The 17,286-nt window shown below is 39.8% G+C and overlaps 1 protein-coding gene across 1 annotated transcript in view; it reads left to right on the top strand.

Annotated features, from left to right (window-relative positions):
• The window catches only part of MAGI2 (membrane associated guanylate kinase, WW and PDZ domain containing 2), a 765,547-nt gene that overhangs the window by 18,836 nt on the left and 729,425 nt on the right, over positions 1–17,286 (top strand). The window lies entirely within an intron of this gene.

Consider the following 17,286-nt stretch of genomic DNA (forward strand, 5'->3'; position numbering starts at 1 on the left):
AATGCACTGACTCAAGATGTTTCCCATATCAGTTTTGAGACAATACTCTAATCAAGTCAGTCATCTTTTTTACTATATCTTTCTTTCTTTTTTTTTAGCTGCATGGCAAATATGGGCTTTTCCCTTAGCTGAAAAATGTCTTTTCTGCTATTACCTCTTTTCCAGAGGGATAGTTTCTCTTTGCTAGCTGGGAGTGGTAAGGAGGGTGCTCACCAAGTGCATTTCCTTTCCCCTTTCAGCAGGGTAGAATGTGTGCTGGAGGTTTTATTTAAGCATTTATTTAATACCTATGGCCAATTGTTTGGACTCTGGGGTAGTTCCAGACAATTTAATTCCTTACTTTCCAACAGAACTGTGGTAGTAGAAGTTAATGTTGTTTGTGATTATTGTCTTAGTGCTAGATTTTTCTCCTGAGGGTATGTGAACACTTTAGAAGCTATCTGGCCAAAAATACATCCCTGTGTTATTCTTCTATACTACTCTCATTCTGCAGTTTGTCTATTTTATTTCTTTATATAAAGAATCTACTTTCTGATTTTTATTTCTTCTCCTTTCTGAGCTTTTGCACTTCACTTTCATCCAAATTTATACTTGTGGGCATTCTTCTGTTTGTTGTAGGGGCAGCATTGAAAGTGAAGAAAGTTATAAAAATCCTGGTCTCAGAGTCAATACTAAAGGTAGCTAGATTTAACTCTTGATCTGTGTTTGCTGGATTTTAATTGCCCAAATCCTACAGGCTGGTTGCAATATTTGAGTAACGTTCAGGACCACTAGGCGCGTACAGGACAACGCAAGAAAAATGTAAAGCCCCACATCTCAACCGCATTTTAAACTTGATTCCAAATGAAGGTGGTTTTGAAAAAAACAAACAACTATAAGTTACTCCTTTGATCTTTCTGTTTTATACTGAAGAGACTGAATTTCAGCATTTTTTCTGAAGACGGTGATTCTTTTATGCACTTTCAAACTGTTTGGGATTTGTTATGTAGCTTGTTAGGTATTCTAGATTTCAGGACTGGGGTTGTTTATTGTTCTCAGATGTCATGTAAGATAGGGTGTCTTGGTCTTTTCTTATGCTTTAAACTGATTTACAAAACTGTGGCTTTCTTTAAAGGCCTTAATCTGCATTTTACAGTTAGAAATAGAAGAGGTCACCTGTCTGAACAAATATAAGACGTAAGCAGGCTGAAATAGATTATTCTATTTGGAGATATTTACCAAATTGTTAGGGGACAAAATCTGCTGTTGATTAAGACATTGTAAACCCTGATTAAATCTGCTGTGGAATTGCTCTGGATTCATGGACAAAACTGAAACACAATGTGCTCCACTTTGTTCTTTGTATTTTAAAGTACCAGAGGCTCTCATTACTCCATTTACAGGGGCAATATCTGAGATTACTGAAAATAGGTATTTTCTGAGGGATAAATACTAAAAAAAAATTTAGAAGTTAGGTTGAATTCCCTATATTGAGTAAAAAGGACCAAAATACTTGGCTTTGATGCATAGCAAACTATTATCCACTGGAACATTAACTTCCAGACACTCCATATTTCTGCTTTATATTTCTGATTTACTGTTTATCATAATGTCCAGTATGACGAGTTGTGGGGGAAGGATTTGTTGTTCAGTCTTCTGGAGCATGAAGAGTCCAACTCTGGCTTGAAGTGATCTTTGATTCCATCTTTATATACAACTACAAATATCATAACCCATCAAATATTCAAATATAAACCAAGAACCAGTATTGTGAGTTTTTGTCATCTTTCCTTTTGTGTAATCTGCTGCCCACAAAGCAATTGAGATGGATGATAGTATGAAGTCAGGTTGCACTTCCTCAGCTCAAGCTCTTAGCCAATACATAAATTATAGAAAGACAAATAATTTTTCTATATATAATAAATGTAAGGGTAACATGTATAATAAGACTTTTGGCTAACCAAATTTATCAAAGGCTATTTGAAGCTGAAAATACTTTCTGACAATCCTACCTGAGATTTTAATTGTTTTAATCTATTTGGTTTTATTAAATGTTGAACAATTCTAGCTTGTACTGATGTTAGAATTACGGATGCTAGAAGTTTTTGGATAGTAAGCCCCGGTATCAAAGGTCTAAATCCATTTGTTAAAGTGGAGTGCTGAAGTTGAGGTGAAATGGAGTTTTCATAGCTTCTCTGAATCATCATTCATCTCACGAGGAAATATGGACATCTAACGTTTTTTTGAAAATTGTATTACGATTTTAGGCAGCCTAGACCATAGAACATTGAAAAAAAGGTAAGTTTTGAGGTAGACTATTCAGTATTGGGATACAACAGTGTGTAGACCTACAGAAAAGCACGTCAAGACTGAGATTTCTGAAGGACGTAAGGGAGCAGGAAATCACTGAAATACAGTAGTCCTTTTGAAACTTCCTCTAAGAGAATAAGGTTTCAATGCTTGATTAGCACAGTGTTGGTTTCCTCCAATGATTTTATGACCTGGTGGACCCTGAGAGAGCTGTGGGACTGTCAAGCACCGATGATCCCTTGGGGTTGAGGCCAAAGCTTGTCATGCGTTGACAGTAAATGCAACTTGACCTTAGTCAACATGACAATTGTCTTTTGTTGTCTGGGGTTCCAGTTTATGAACTAAAACTGGTAGGGTTATTAGTGATTCTGTGTTTTGCTGTCCTGTAGTGCATGATTTAGTTCACCAATTTGTTTATTTAAGAGCCATTTGACTGTGTTACCAGTTCATTACTGGGAAGTAATTAATTCGTGCTGCCTAATTCCCCTCAGTAATACACGGTTATTCATTTCTGCAGAGTACCTTATTCAAGGGTAGGAAGCGTTACATCTTAGTTCTTTGTTGTATACACATACGATATAAGAATCAGTGTTTACAGGAAGGGAAAAGGAAGTAGCCATACATCTCAAAGATGCTAACGGATTATTTTTTATCTTTGTGGGAGAGACAAATAACTGGATAATGTGAAGAGGAAGTGAGGATTTGCAGGGTTTTGTTTCAGTAGGAGTGCGATACATTCCCCATAAATAATTGAGTGACCATTGTGTGTTCAAGCCTTTCTGCTCTTGGTAAAACACATTGATTTTCCCAGGGTAAATACACTTGAGAAGTGGTAAGTTGGAAAGTACCTGTAATGCTGCTCTTACAGAGCAGCAGTGGGAATTTCTTCATGCCACAAACAGAGCAGCTCACCTCTGGCTGGGAAGGTCACCTGGTGGCTTTCGTGGTGTAGATGCTGCTCTGTGGGCATTTGAAATGAAACAGAAAAACATTTTTCACCTGGGTCACTCCCCAGAGGTAGGTATGTCATGTGTGGACAGTGCCCAGGGTGGCAGGGCTGGGGAGCCCCAGGCTGCACGTGCTGAGTGTGCTGGGGAGAACGGTGTTGCTGGGGTGTGTCTGGCATACCTTACAGGGGCTCTTAACAGACTTTGTAACACACGTGCGGCAAGGTTGCTCTGGCTGTCTCCTGCAGCCCTTAATGCAAAATTTCTGCATGTCCCAGTTACCGTAAGAATTCAAAAACTTTGTGGATCCCTTGTAAAAGAGCAGATTACTGGTCAGTATGATGGGGTTGGGAGGCATCAGTAGCAGTGGGTATGTAAATTTACTGCAGTTTCCAGTGACTGGTACTTACTACCACTCTAGGCTGCGTTTGACAACCTGATACAAAAAGGTAAGTTTTTGGTGTTTCTTTTTTTTTTTTTTAAAAAAAGAAATGAAAATATCTATATTGTATTTCTGGAACGACCAGGAATAGTCTGTGAAAATGAAATATGTAAAAGTTGTCATCACAGCCCAAAGAGCAGGTTTGCATTTCAGTGTCTGCATTCTTTTCTAGGAGGAAAAAAAGAGATGAAATTGGCTAAATCTGATTTTAATGAGAGCTATTTGTGGGGGGAAGACCAAAATTTAGATCCTTCAGTAGCATACTAAGATGATCTAATAAATCATTTTCTCCTTGTAGTTCAATACTATTTTATTTTATTTTGTTGTTCTGATCCAGGCTGTAAGATTCTTTCTTTTATGTGGTCATAGACGACTCCTCATAAGCTCTATATGCATTAGTATTCACTCAAACAATGTAAAAGCAATGGAGGAGAAAAGTAAAATTACCCTGTTAACTGCAGTAAACAAATAGCTAGATTTTACTGTGTAAGAATAAAATGGGGAAGTATTGCTAAAGGCCTGTCAGAGTACAAATTATTATCTATGTTTATAAGTCCATGGTGGAATTTGGCAAGAAATTCAAACTGCACCTGCAGAATTTTTGCCCAGAAGAATTCTCTTTAACTTTGACAATTTTAAAATTACTTGAGTTTTAAAAATCTAAATCGATTTTAAAGGGCACTTCTTAGAAAGTATATTTAAAGTGAGTTTCAATAATGAGAACACAGAAGCAGAGACTGAATATATGTCTTGGGTTTATGTTTTTTTACTGGATAGTAAAAGAATAAATTAATCTCCTTTTCTTTATACTCCTGTCTGACCACTGAGGATAAAATTTGCCTCATTTACGTGTTGTATTCATTCACATGTTGTGCAAATGTTTTGTACAGCAGAAAAGCAGATTTGGTCTCTTATTTGTGATGTGCTCAGGATCATGTGACTTAATCACTTTGGGTAGTAACTGGAACAGATAATCCCCTTGGAGCTTAAGGAAGTGCTACAAAATCAGGGTATGATCTTGCAATCCTTGATTACTTGACCAAGGACCATCAGCCCTATTTTTAAGGTTGGTGCTGAAAGGTGGAAAAGCAGATAGGGGGATTTTTGGGTGATTTAGGTACTCTGGAAAACTTTATTTGCCAGCTGCATCTTTATACACTTGCAGACTTTTCCAGATACTCCCCAGTGTGTGTTAATATGGGATTACGAATGGGAAGCCTTTATTTTGTTCTAACCTAAATATGTTCATGATTAAATGTAAGAATGTGGATCAACCAGTTCCAATTCCTAAATAGATTAAAGAAAAGTGGAGTCGAGCTCCTCTTGTAAAAGCAGAGGAGATCTCTTCTTCCGTGGTTTGGCCGGGTGTCCTCTCCTTTCTTCAGTTTGTTAGCTGAGGATGTATGGATGCAAGAGAGAGGAAAAAGTTGTTAGCCAGCTGGCTTCCAGCTTTTTGATGAGTTGGTTGGAACAGCACTACCCCCTAATGATCGCTGGTGAGAGTCTGGCGTTTTTTGTTTGATTTGTTTCCCTGTCTGCGACTCTGCTACTAAAGGAAGAATGCCTATTTTCTGTTTTGCTAAATTGTTGTAGTAGAGTTTGTAGTACCTGTAATGTTCAGTAGTTCTCCAACCCTGGAAATGTAGTGGCCCTCCACAGTGCCTTCCTCCCTCCCACCCCCTTTGAAGAACAGGACGGGTGCACGGGGAGTGGGTTTGGACTTGCTGGTTTCTCTGCCTCTGCACACGTTGGTCAGACCATGAATCCACCTCCGTTCTTCAGCTAGCTACATGTTTTTCTGTCCTGTTCTTCGTCGTGCTATGTCCCACCACCTTAGGAAGGGACATCTCTTTAATGCTTTATATAAGTCATTTACTTACGTCGCAAAACTTCTGTTACGTTTGCAGAAATGGGGAAATTGGTGGAAGAACATTCTTAAACTTGGAAACAGGTTGTGGAAAATAGTTCTTGTGCTGAGATCAGAACAGAGTAGAGTTTCATGGATGTTGAGCCTCTGTGAGGAAGAAAAGTTTATGGTGGCAAATAGTGGGGGTGTTTTTTCTAGCACCTGCAGGTAAACTGCACTTTAATTTTTGTTTTCTTATCATTTGCGGCAGAGTATCTGGAACCATTTGAAGATACCTCCTAATCTAATTATTACAGAATCCAAATACCTGAACACAAATAAAAAAGCTATACGGGATTTTTCTTTGCTTAGACTGCTTAACAGCTTATGTTTGAAGAATGATTTCAGCATCTCAGGTCTAGAATGGAATACCAATACCCAGTTCAGACTGAAGAATGATGCTTTCACTGTCTTTTAGTGACTAGCAGCAACCTGAAAAATCAAAGCATCTGTGCCGTCTTCCCCACAGGAGCGTGTGCAATCACTGTGCAGTAGTTCGCATGCTAAAATACACACTGCCCAGACGGGGTGAACAATTTTTTAAGTTGCCTTCATACATATTTATATGAGTGAATGAATTATTAGAGTGTCTCACTTCTCTTTACACTTCAGAGTTGAATTGTGTGCCTATATGATCAGGTATCCATTACGCTCTGACACTTCACTGCTCAGCCACGTTCCCAGAGGATAATGTATTTATTCTTTTTATCTGCTTGTTTATAAAACTGGTATAGAAAGGAGTTTTACATAAGGGAAAATGAGGTTTTGGATGCAGGGAGGAAATACGGCACTTAAGAGAATAGCTAGAAACCCTGCAGGCTAAGAGGATGCTTTGTTTCATGGTGGTGTAACATCCTTCAGTGGTACATCAATACTATATTATGTCAGAAGCAACCCCTGCAGTTTCTCAGCCAGAGTGTCTTGTGAAGTCTCTGAGTCAGCAGATAATGGAGACAAAATTGGGATTTGAGAGAGTCCTTAAAAGAGACTTTATTCTTTTTTTTAAATTGACGTAAAAAAATCAACAAAGCTTCCTAAAAACACTTTCTTGGTCTTTCTATATTTAATTCCTTTTGTTCTTAGTCAAGTGTTATTTTTGTAACGCTTTGTTTCAGTCTGGTCTGTTTAGGTTTTTATACCACTCTAATCACTACTGTTGCTGAGTGCATTTGAGTACTATGTAAAAAGACATGACAAACATCTGTCACATGTTGCTCTTTCATCCTTTCCCCAGGGAAGAATCATGCCTGCTGTATTTTTGTAAGACTTTTGTTGTTCATTTTTATTTTTTAAGCTATATACGTGTTGCTGTAAGTTTATGTTAGAGCAGGATGGCTCAAAAGAGAATCCTTTGTACTTGGAGGAGAAGGAGGTGAAGGTTTTGAGTTATCATCTAAATGTGTCCCCCGTACATCTGGGAAAGGGTGGCAATACTCAGCCACTTCCTCTCCACTTTCTAGACCCGCTGATATTTTTGTGGGGTTTTCCAAGGCATGCTAAGAGGTTCTTGCGGGAAAGCTAAAACTAAGGATTTGGTTTTGCCTTTGGCTTAGAATGTGGTAAAGTCAGCGGATGTCCTGGTTTGTGTTTGTGATCCGCTTCCAGCACAACTTCGTCTTTTGCACAAACCCTCTCCCCTCACAAGTGACGGGGAGGGGAGGTCTGCAGGTGTGATCAGACATCCTGAGGACAGTATCAAAGTACGAGCCTTCACTGTGGTGGTGGCATGTTTTACGGGAACACCTAGTCAAGGAGAGGGAGATAATCATGACCACCTGCGTACTGTACAGAATGGAGTATGGCGTTCTGTCAGGCAATAGATTGAGACAAATATTCTCACAATCAGAGTTGCCTGGACATCTCTGCTACAGTGACCAATTCGGTAGGAGCCTAAGGCTGCAAAGTGACATTAACTGGCAGAGGGAGATCATTGCAAGTGACTTCCCGAGCTTTTAAGGAAGCTGGCTGCAAAACCTGCTTGTTCAGTTCTAGCCAACTGCTCTTAATTGTCTTGGAAGAGATGAAAATGGTTGCTTGAGTCTGCGATAAAGAAGGTACTGGTGTGAGCGATTCTTTAAAAAATGTACAGAAAATATATGGTCCACCTTCAACAGAAACAGCTCTTATTTTTCTGACCAATTACATGATTTTAGAGCTACCTTTAAATTACTTTCTCATTTTCTTTGCATGTTTTTTTTTCAGGACTGTATAGGATGTACTGGAACAATATTAATTTTTGTGTGAAGATTACTTTTACTCAATAACACGTTAGGTGACTACGCAATATCACACCCGGAGTTGCAGAGGCACTGATTCTAGACTTGTGGATTTATCGGTGAAAGTTCAGGTTAGTCTGGCCTTTCTTGGGTTACGTCTTGTGGTATGCCTCATCTTAGGATTCATAGCTTTTTAGCCTAGGCAGGACTATTACCATCACACAGCTGACCCCACCTCATACTCACCATATAATTTTAATAGATGGGTTTTTTCATGAAGGCCGTAAGTATTGGGTTGGTTTTTTTTTTTCTTTAGCTCGAGCTTATCTTTTAGAAATATGCACCATCTTGATTTAAGGTCCTTAAGGGACAAAGAATTCAAAATAGGTGAAGTGTTCCACAGTTAATTATCCAAACTCTTAAAAAAACTTCTTTATTTCTAGTATATGTTTCTACCTTCAGCTTCCAGTTGTTGAACTTTGTTAGGCATTTGAATGAAAATTAAATAACTCTCTAGTATCAAAAATATCCTCATACATATATCTGGAGAGGATGACTAAATTGCTTCTTAACCTTCTATGTGCAAACTATACACCTGAACTTTATTCAGTAATATCCGTTTTCCAGCTTTCCAGTTGTTTCTTTATCTCCTTTTGAAGTCTTTTAATTTATCGATATCTGCTTAAAATATGGACACCAAAGTTGAGCCCAGTATTCCATTAATGATCTTATGAAGGCAGAATGTGATGCTAATAACGCATCTGAGCACTGTTTGAATATTCACTTTGTTATCCATGCAGTGATCATCTCTACACCAGATCACCGTTTCTTATCCACCACTTAGTATAACTATATAGCTTCTTATTGAAAGATGCAGAGAACAATAGGATTTATGCCCAATTAAGCAATGAATCTGCATGAAAAGAGCTACGAGTTGTGAAACTGGACCTTGTCTACTTACTTGCATGCTCTGAAATGTCTGTGTGCATCATACTGAGTTATGATTTTAAAAGTAAGTATTATGTGTAAACAAAATAAATTAAAAAAAAAAAACCCAAACCATTTTGACAATTGGAGTGGGGAAAAAAGGCAGAGGTCAAATACCTAACATTTCTTTGGAGTGAAAAAAATATTCCCGTATTAACAGGCATCTATTCCCATCCAAAAACTTAGAAAACAGAATTATGTCATTACTAAATGGTGCCCTTTATTAGTAATCCAGTCATTACAGTGATTTATGCCTCTTTTTTAGGCAAGGACAATTTTGTCAGATGTGGTAAGAAAGGAAGACAAAATGATGTTAGGAGTTTAAACAAGCAATGAGTCAACAAGCTTAGGTAGGGCTCCCAATCACAGTTTCCTTGTGACAATTTTGAGAGGGTAGTAAAGCAGTTAGACATATTCCACCCAAATTCCACAACTGGGGGGGGGGGAGGGAAGCAAGGTCTGTCTTCTTCCCGAAAGGACAGGTTTGGTCTGGCCATAACCACTCATCCAAGTGAAGGCAATATAGCTGTCAGACCGCTCAGGAAATCCACACTGTAGTTCTTGCAGCAGGCTGGTGGGGTCTGAGACTTCAGCCTCAGCAGGTCAAGTTTGGTCTTAGCTGGATAATGCAGGATACTTTGAGCTGCTCTCTTCCCTAAAAGAAGTTTAGAGTCTGATCGTCTAGGGCAGCTTTGCACAACGTACAAGTACATGGCATGTTTTTTAGCCACCAGCACCTGGGAGACAGTGTGCGATCTGACCTGATAGCTTGCATAGATACACCTTCTGGCTGGCCACCTGGGTGGTCAACCGTGTGGAGAGTAGGTCCAGATTACCTTCCTGTGGCCAAGTACGTCAAGATCAGATAATGTAGAAGGAGACACGAGGGAGGATAGCAGTTCAGGGAACAAGTAGGTGGGTCTGCCAGTCACAGGGACTAAGAGTGGGCTGGTAAGAGGCATTAAGGAAGGACTGAAGGGATGAAGAAGGGAAAATGGTGTAAAATCATAGGAGTACTGGGAAGAATATACGGGGGAGACAGGTGGTAGTGAGGAGAGAGATATGAAGAATAGTGGGGATTTGCAGAGGGCAAAGAGAATATGTGGATGGAGAGATATCCCAGGGGGAGAGGTGGGAAGGGGTTGGTCAGACATGGCATATAGTGGCAGGAGATGGGAGCGTGAACCTTGGTGTTGCAAAACTGCAATCTCAAATAACCTGCCCGTTCATCTGATTTGCACACTGCTTCCCTTTGGCTTCATTTGCACAGCTTACATATGGAAAGGATGTGATTTGCTGGGAAAAGTTATTTAATCTATAAAAAGCAATTTAAGAAGCAAACTATCAAGAAGGTGCTTAGGCCATGAAGAATGATGTGGCAGATAGGAATACAGTGGCTTAGAAACATAAATAAGAGACGTTTAGCAGCATTATTTCCATTTGTACAGTTTTTACTAGAGTGCATGTCAGTATAACGAGTAATATTTTTGTCTTATCACAGTAGTACTCTGCACATTTATTCTACTGAGCAAAGAGTAAACATGAACTATAAATAAGTAGGGCTTCAGATAGTGTGGGTTTTTTCCCCCTGACTTTTCAGATAAGACGTAAAATTGCCTCAGCAGAGCCTGACTATAAAGTGGCTGATTGTTCTTATTTCCCTGTTTTCTCCTTCTGAAAGGAGTTTGGCAGTACTCTATTTTATTGTCTTGGGTCTACCAGACCTTGAGAATAAAGTTTACAGCCCTAAATTTACCATCTGCATTGTGAAGGCAGAGTTAGGAACCTCAGAGAAGAATCCACAACACCCTGTGTGGTGCAGGGTGGGAGATGCCTTTGCTGTCCTCAGCATGTCCTCCTGCTGCTGAAACCTGCCCCTCTCCTAAATCTCTGATGCAGGCGGACAGTCGAGAGGCAGGAGCCACCTCTTTACATAGCTGTTTGGGGTGCAGGTGGTATGCTCTGCCTTTTAAAAGATACTTAGGGAAGGGTGCCATTTACCTACATATGTGTGTGTATTGGTGTGTGTGTATATATATACGTACTAGCCTATGTTATTTAGATGTCATGGCCTAATGACTAGATCCCTTGTCTGGGAAGTGGAAGGTCCAAGCTGCAAATTCTCTTCCCCCTGATGAAATCCAAAACCTCATTTGCTACCTTCTAGGTAGACTCCCTCACCCCAGATGCCAGGCTCACTTATACGGTGAGAAAACACTCTACAGAGTACTTCTGAAATTATATGACTGTGAAGAACTGAATACAGGCTGGTCTGCTTTCACATTGTGTGCTTTTCTTTAATTTTGCCTTTAAAGAGTGAAGTCTTTGGGGTTAAAATTGTCTTCTATAGCTGTTTATCACATACAATGGGGGCGTTCTCCCAGTTGAGACCTTTTAGTTCTGAATCATTTTTTCAGGCAGTTAAATAATTTGTTTGGTATATGAACTTATCAAAAGCCTAAACTTAAATGTTTAAGACCATCCAACCCACTGTTCTATATATAAATCAACATAAGAAAAGTGTTTTACTAAATTGTGCATGGTAGGTGGCTGCTCTTTTGAGATTTGGGGGTAGGTCAGAATTTGCTGAACCTAATTTGTCATGGATTATGCAGGCAGAATTAACACAATATCCGTGGGGAAACCTAAACCTTGGTGTCTTGTCTCTTCTTTTTTTTTTTTTTTTTTTAAATTATTATTTTTTTAGCATATCACCAGTGAAGTATCTGGCTGTAATATGTTTAAGATGAAGCCTTTTTTAGTGTTAGCAAGGATTGCAAAATTTAATTCTGATTAGTGAATATTTTTTGCCTTACGCAATTGAAGTTAAAGCATTCAACAGTCCTTTTTCCTTTGAGAAATGTCAGAATTACAGTCGGCTCCATTCCTCTCGTTCTGCGACTTCCATGTGAACTGAGGTCACGCCACCATCCGCTGTGGTGACTTGCGGTCTGATTTTAAGGCCCGATGAAGAGTTATGCAGAACCTCGGCCATCGGTGGCCAAATGTATTAGTAATCTTTCACATTCCTCTGGTCTTACATGGAGAGTCATTACTGAATGAAGCTATGATGAATCATAATCTGTTGACATTTGATGTGATCTGATAGGAACGCTGGGGAACTGGATGGAGTAGTGAATTAGTCTTGATCTAGGGCTGATATCTCCTGAATTTGGTAAATAATCAGTTTGGGGCCAGCACATGACTCCTATTAGCGTTCCATACCCGGATTAAGGCTTACAGGAAGCACGTTGAGTGTGCTGTACATTTGCCATGGTTGGCTTTTTATGTAAACAAAGCTCTAGAAATGGCACAAAAGCCACTGTCCATAGGGGGACAGCCGCTGGCACGGCTGCTTGGGGAGCTTTTGCGGTGGAGAAGTCACTGCCATATTTCAACATCCAGTTGCACAGTTTACCAGGCATGCCATGCTTATGTAAATAATAAGGTTATAGCAAGGAATTAAGTTCTTACTCCAAAGTTGTAATTATTGTTTAAGTACCAAATTATTCCGTTATGGCACAAAGAATTATGGATATGAGCAGTTCTGAATTTTCTTTATTTTCAGTAACTGTGAGTTCTTTTGTAAGTCTGCCCTGTACTGCTTAGTACACAGGCTTATATTAGGTCAGCTTTTGGAATATAGTGTCTTTCACTGCGGGAAATAAGCAGCATGGAAGGAACTTAAAATTTCAGGAAAATTGAGGCTTACAGGACAAAGTGATGTTTTATACTGTGTCCTGCAAACTGAAAGACAGCACATGAATAATTGACTGGATGCTGAGATTCAGGTCCAGTTTCATGCCCACATCTTTTTTGTGGGTAACATAGCTTCTAAAAAAAAAAAATGAAATAGCTTAAATGCTGTGCGGAACGAGTTCACACCATACTGATTATAGTCTGTCTACTTAGATGGTAAGCTCCTTAAGATACAGGCTTTTTCTTCACACAGCAGCTACCGTTATGGGGCCTTGATCTCAGGGGGCTTTTGTGCAAGCAGTGTGGTACAGTCCATAATGATATCTGAATAGCAGGACTACTTAGTAAAACTCCTTCCTTCCATGACACCATAAAATACTTTTTGCTTGAAGTCTTCTATATATAGAACTGTGAAGCGTTTAAAAATGAGCTCAGAAACTGCCCTGTGTAGGTGTGGAGTGTCCCCGTTTATTTTCTTTTCAACTGGAATGCACCTGGTTGGTTTAGCCCTGGTTGATTTAGGCTTTTTTTCCTGTGACTGAATCTTTATTTTGTAGCATATATCCATTTTGTAAAGTTAATAGAACCGTTTAATTACAGTTTGTAATTCAGTAGTTTATTCTTGACTATATATCAGAAGTTACATAGATGATAACAGTGGTGCGATGCTAAAAGGGATGGCTAATTATCTACACTGTTTCTAAAATGCAGTTTTCTAAATGGCTAATTTATTAGCAGCACTTCAAAGCATTCTTCTTGAAAGAAAAAATAAATCTGCTCATGAATGCTGTCTCCAGCTAAAAATGCCTATCAAATTTAAATTTGGTATGTCAGTGAATCAAAAGAATATACTCCTTATCTGAACACCCAGCATTTCAGGAAAGTCATGGGAGCTAAGGGTACATACAGTGTTTGAGAACTGGTCCTTAATTAGAAGTTTTTAGATCCAAAGTTTCGTTCTTGGTTAGACTGCATTTCTGTGAAAGTTAACTGATGTGGCTTGGTTTTTAACACATGACAATTTATTCATATACAATCTTTATCTTACTCTAATATATTGAAAAGAACTTAAAAATAAGAAGGACTGTATAGGCTCTTTTAAATCTGTTGATGTTGTTTAGATATAAAAATAATGAGGCAGATGAAATTAATTTCTGCTTAGGCATCCTCTGTGGTTTCTCCTTCAATCAAGAAGTCTTACGTTGTGTAATCCGTGTTTAAGCAATCACAGCTGCATAGTTCAGCACCTATGTGGCGTAAAAAGTTCTGTTAATGTTCTGCTCTGCTCTACAGCAGGTATCTCACCCCTGGATCACTGGCAAGTGGTATCTAGTTTTGGGGCAACACGTGGGAAATTTGGTAGAGTTAAAACCTTGTTCTCACTTTTCTTATCTGTAGGGACCTTTCCTGCTCCCATCGCAGTGAAGAGGAGTCGTTCACTGAACTTCAGGCAGAGTGTGTTTGGCTGTTCCTAGCTTTTAGTTCCTCATTGTATTTTTTTTTTTTTAATTTTGGAAAGTAGCAAACGAACTTTAGAAACTGTAATCACAAAAACCCCCACATTTGTAATTCTTCTGAGAATTAGTTAGGTATTTCCATCTGCCGGGTTAAAAAAATGAAATACACTGTTAGACCTAATGGATGAATTTGATAAGTCAAGAAAGAATGCAAATTACCAAAAAATTAATGGGCAGCATTTGTGCCGTTCTACTGGTGTCTCTGAGGGAAAGAGGCACTAACGGTGAAAGGACTGGCATACACCTTTTCTGTGAAAGGAGAAAAAAATGCCTTTTGTAGTAGTAGAATTGTAGTTTGTGATTATCCAAAGTTATACAAGAGGCAGGATATTTAGGAAGAGATTATCAGACAACTATTATACCAACTAAAAAAAAAAAGAAAGCGTTAGTCATGCTTTGGGCACATAGATTCTTCCTCAGGTCTGGTTTCTTTTTGTATTTATTTTTTTTTAGCATAGAAAGCAAAAATATGAATTCTGACTGTATATATTGAACTTTCATTTTCTTCTTTTTTTCATCTTGTGGAATGAAAACAACCTCATACTCACTAAAAAGAAAGCAAGCCAGTGTGTGAAGAAAAATGCCCACACCTTTCTCTCCAAGATTCACATCCTAGAGGGTCCTGAGTGTTCTTGGTTTCTCAGAGCTGTATAAGGCTTGGCAGCTTTTAGTCCCATGTAGTGGAACTCATTGCAGTATGAAGTCATCCAAAGAGGCATTGTGTTTGCGCTTCAAGAGACAGGGATTTATGTTCTGTAAAACATGAAGAAAATATTTAGCAATTCAAGGTAATGAAAGAGCAGCCAATTAGTTGCTGTGTAAGCTGGCTACATGGATGGTGTCTGGAGAGAATTCCCACTGCTCTCTCTGCACCTGCATTGCAGTAGTACCTAGACTTTTTTTTTTTAATTGTTTTCCTTTAAAAATCCCCTTTGGTCATTACCGAAAGCAGGATTCCAGGTGATAGAGGCACTTGATATAATTTGGTATGATAAGTGTTTTATGCTTAGGCAAATATATATATATAGTGAGAAAATATGACAAAATGAATGATACAAATAAACAAACAAAAAAAATCCAAAAAATACGCTAACTTAACGTAGTATGTAACCAGTCAGTTCTAGACAAGAAAGAGTCCAGCTATACAAAACAGAAGTGTCCCTTGTGGTGAGATATGAGCAATGCGTATTGGGTGTGCTACTGATTTTGAGAACAATCATTCTATTTTTGGACTGTTGTGACCAACTGTGGCACAATACCTCTTAGGGAAGGCTATTACAGTACTACTCATTATTTCAGCTATACTTAACATTCTACCAGCATTTGCATGATAAATCTATTTCTAAAGGCTACAGCGAGGCGGTACATGTTCATTCAGCAACAAAGACAGCTGCGATTAGCCATTTAAAAAATTTAGAAATAGAAGCAGAAGTTCACGAAAACAGTCTCGGATTCTGGCACTTGTACACCTTTTGAATTCCTGTATACAAGCACTGCAGGGATGGGACACGCCTCTGGTGTGTGTTTGTACAGAACATAGAGCAATGGCTCTCTCTACCCTATTCTGCAAGAAAGTTGCGGAGTTGCCTTTAAGACCCAAAACCTCTGATTATGCAAACTCTTCTGATTCATTAGAAGTCCCAACTGGAGTGCCATAAGTGATCTCTGAGGACCAAGTAGTTGGTTTGAATGACCAAAATTGACTGGAAGAGCCTGACTTCTATGAGGCTGAAAGACTGTTGCCATTGCCCTCCCCGCCCCATGTCTTTACATTCTCTTGTTGGTCATCTTCAAGACCTTGCTTGGCACAGGTGACCAGTGTCAGCTGGTCCCGGAGGACATCCGTGTCTATTCTTCCTATGGGCAGAGTACACCTATCGCCAGGACTTTTCCAAAGCCTCTCTTGTGTAATGAACTCATTGCTGGGGAATATTCCAGCAGATTGGTCGCCAGTGCTACATCAGGGCAAAAAAGCTGGAGGAGGTTACAGCATGGTTAAGTACAGCTGCCCATGGATGATAACTGCTTCTGCACTGAGTATAATGTTTTATAGAACTCACTGGTTTTGCCATTCAGTTCATGATTTTACTTCAGGCTGTCTGTGGGGTGGAGAAGAACAACTCTCAGCTCTCTGGAGAGGACAGCAGTGAAACATCTGATACGTCCACGTAGTTTCAGGCCTTCTCTCACCTTTGGTAAGCTTGCAGTGCACTGAGGCATGCACTATAGTCAAGATAGTGCCACCAGTGTGAGGGACCAACCTCTCTCAACAAACATTGTCAGATCTTTCTTGGCATGATCCTTATCCTGAAACAGGCACCACTTATGCCTGAAACACTCCAGCCTGTAGTCTTTGCATTGGGACAACCAGTCCTCCTCTTCCTCCTTATGCCAGCAGACCCCAGCTCACAGACAGGACTCCACTATTCGTCTTCAGGCCATCACCACTTGACAGTTGGCCATGAGCCCTCTGACTGAATCATACGCATCTGCCAGCTGATGTGGAGGAGGGCTTGTTCCAGGCACCTAGCCAAGATCCTGCAGAAGAAAGTTCTTCCTTCCTCCTACTGGACAGCAAGCAGGGTTCAGACATTGGTGAGTCTGTTTTTGGGTCTCATGTGCTTGGGAGAGGGATGATAAGTTGAAGTACCTTTAGGTAATTTTAAAGGTAACAGCTCTGAGGCTGTAGTCACATAAAGCATGGCAGGGACAGGGACAAGCTGAGCTCAGAGAGCCGGGTCTTTGCATGATCTGGACCTAGCGCCTCACAAGTCTTTTTTTTTTTTTTTTTTTTTTTGTTTCGGTTTGATTCTCCCCCCCCCCCCCCCAAGGAAGAGCAGGTTCTTCAGACTGTCTAGAAGAAAATGTATCTGATCAGCTACTGTCTGTGTGAGAGCCTGACCCATCTCTGGTCAAAACAGTCAGTTAGAAGTAACAGCCTTGTCCCTTGCTTTCTTCACAGAGTCATCAGGCAAAGTGGCTCGGTGCGATGGATTTTCCTGTGTCCCACTACCTCTCCAGCAGAAGTCCAGGCTGCAGAGGGCACACCAACCGTTTAACAGCCCAGATCTCCTGGCTCCTGTAGACCTGTATGATTGCCACCAGGCCATAACAAAGCTTACCAAGAGGGTGGATAAGCAGGAAGTATAGCTGCAGCAGGACCATGTAGGGTGGAGGTTTGGTGCAGCTGGGAACCCCTAAGGTAGAAGAACCTGGTGGGGCATGAGGAGTTCCAGGCACTTCTCACTGCAGACATGAGAGCTTGACTGCCAGTTTCCTGGGA

Source organism: Gavia stellata, chromosome 4 (assembly GCF_030936135.1).
Source record: "Gavia stellata isolate bGavSte3 chromosome 4, bGavSte3.hap2, whole genome shotgun sequence".
In the NCBI taxonomy this organism is placed as follows: domain Eukaryota; kingdom Metazoa; phylum Chordata; class Aves; order Gaviiformes; family Gaviidae; genus Gavia; species Gavia stellata.